The 2,696-nt window shown below is 42.9% G+C and overlaps 1 non-coding gene across 1 annotated transcript; it reads left to right on the forward strand.

The window, feature by feature from the left end:
* The first annotated feature begins 1,208 nt into the window (after nt 1-1,208).
* On the forward strand, nt 1,209-1,312 carry LOC114613117. The gene has a single exon (XR_003710135.1). It is a non-coding gene; the product is annotated as a U6 spliceosomal RNA (small nuclear RNA).
* The last annotated feature ends 1,384 nt before the right edge of the window (nt 1,313-2,696 follow it).

Raw genomic sequence — 2,696 nt, forward strand, 5'->3', positions numbered from 1 at the left:
TGCAAACTCGCTTCAGTCTACCTTCTGATGCCTTGTTCTTTAAATATGAAGGGCCACACATAGGGAAAAGAGCTTGCACTGTGAAAGAAAAGCTACAGACCAGAAAAAAAGGAAAGAACATAAGCGAGAGACCCAGGATGGTAGAGAAGAGGATGCAGAGAACTATACTGAATATCCCCAGAGCAGCAAGAGGGTCCACAGAGCCAGGATGCTGCCTAAATCAGCAGGCATTTAGAATGCAAAACAGACAACATAGAAAGGAAAAAATAGACAAAATCATGAAAATGGTAACACACAAGACAACTGGGTGAGACCGTGAAAGTGAGTAAGCACAGAGGAACTGTGACCTCTCTATCAACCAGTGAGGTCTAACTGTCACTTACCAACTCCTTCATGAGACAGATGCACAATACAAATACTGTCTTAGCCCACAGAGACCAATCACCAAGAAGGATCATCTCCTGAGACCTAAAGCAACCTCAGTATATTTAAAAAATACTTTTTAAAAAAAACCACAAATTACTTTCTCTGGGGTGAGTGATGTGTTTATAAAAAGATAAAGAGATAAAAAGAATATGTTCTGTGAGCGTGTGTGGTGAGGTATGGGGGAAGGTATGGGGTCTCAGTGGCCCCATGCAGAGACATCCCTTCCCCCTGAAAGACCAGTCACACAACAGTATAGTATAGAATTGGGTATATTCAGGACATGGGGAGGGGAGTTAAGAGGGTAGTAGAGGCAGAGGCAGAGAGAGAGAGAGAGAGAGTAGAGAAGTAGTGGCTGGCCATGAGCACGTGGAGAGAGGTGGAGGGGAAGGGAGAAGGGGCGAGGGGACAGAGGGGGAGCAAAAAGGCAAGAGAGCAAGAGAGAGAGGAGGGGGCAAGCAGCCCTTTTATAGTGGGCCAGGCCTACCTAGCTGTTGCCAGGTAACTGTGGGGAGGAGCATACTTGGCTGTTGCCAGGTAACTATGGGGGTGGAGTTTAGACAGAATACTAACAGTGGGGAGGGGGGGCTTAAATTAGAAGCCAATAATAATGTATCTAGAAAATTCTTTAACTGTTTATAAATAAAGCAATACATTTCTTTTTCACTCATAGGTAAAGAAAAATTAAAAAGAACATTAAAATATGTCACGGCATAGCAAATGTTACACTCCAAAATTTAAGGGATGTAACAACCCCTTGCAAAAAGATATAAGAATTTGTAGATGTGATCACTTTGGGAGCACAAAGGCCAGAATTGGAATGACACAAAGATTAGCATGGCCTCTGTGCAAGGATGACATGTAAATGTGTGAGGCACTCCATATTAAAAAGAGGAGGAAGAAGAGGAGGAGGGAAAGAAAGAAAGAAAGAGAGAGAGAGAGGGAGGGAGGGAGGGAGGGAGGGAGGGGGAGGGAGAGGGGAGGGAGGGAGGGAGAGGGGGGAGGGAGAGGGGAGAGGGAGAGAGGGAGGGGGAGGGAGAGGGGAGGGAGGGAGGGAGGGAGGGAGGGAGGGAGGGAAGAAGGGAGGGGTTTATACCTTTATAGCTTTAACTGCACATATTAGCAAAAAGCATCGAACCATTAAATGTCATACTTTTTACCACAAACTATGAAGAAAGCACGAATTAAGCTCAAAGGAAAAAAAATAATAAGGAGAAGAAGTAAATAAATTTTAAAATAATGAGGCTAGAAAAGGTTTATTATCCTAAATGCTGGTCTTCCTTTCCAAATAAATAAGTAAACAAATATAGAAACTACTAACAGAGAAAAAGAAAGAAAAGAACAACAGATTCATTCCATAGATGCAGATGACACTAGACAGGAGTGTCAGAAACACAATTAAACTAATGAGGTGGAAAACGGTAATGTCACAGACAAAACAAATAGCAGAAGAAACATAGACAATTTAAGAGGGAGAGGGGCTTTGCCACAAAAGCTGTACTCTGGACCAAGATAGACCCTATCGATTTAAAACAAAGAAACAATACCAAAAAGAAAAGGGAAAAGGGTGTGTATCTCTTAATGAGACTAGTATAATAAGAATCATAACTAGATGAACAAATAAATCAAAACTCCTCCATTACCTAGAGTTAGAGACAGCTTGGGTTATCCATCAACCACCTGGTGGAAAACCTTCCCTAAAGACCTCTAAGAAGGACCCCCACCCCTCCAAACACACACACACACACACACACACACACACACACACACACAGAGCCTCGTGGGCCTTGAGTTCTGTTACCATCTGTCTGTTTATTGCATTAATAACTCTTCTAATAATCCTTACCCAAAATGACGGCCTGCCTTAGTGTCCTCTACCACCTGCTTGAACTCCAAACCTAAAAGCTTCCACCAGGCATGTAAGAACATGCCATCCGACAGCCACAAAGCATGTGCTCTTCCCTCAAGCACATGTAAAGTGTACTCTAGGCTAGTACACACATGAGGCCACAAAGCAAGTTCCAACAAAGATAAAATCATATGGAATTTCCTCTCTGACTGCAATGGGATGAGTCTAGAAATCAATGGTAAAAGAAGGGGATTCATAGACAGGTGACAATTAAGTGACTTGCCTTTTCAGTTTAGATCATTTTCAAATTACTTATTTTTATTTGCTTACAGGTATTGTATATGGAACACATCCCACCTCAACCCCTTTTCCTCCCTTCTGCCTTCTCCTTTCTGCCTCCGTTTAGCACCACCCCCACCCCCAC

Source organism: Grammomys surdaster, unplaced genomic scaffold, assembly GCF_004785775.1.
Source record: "Grammomys surdaster isolate TR1022 unplaced genomic scaffold, NIH_TR_1.0 126187, whole genome shotgun sequence".
Lineage (NCBI taxonomy): Eukaryota > Metazoa > Chordata > Mammalia > Rodentia > Muridae > Grammomys > Grammomys surdaster.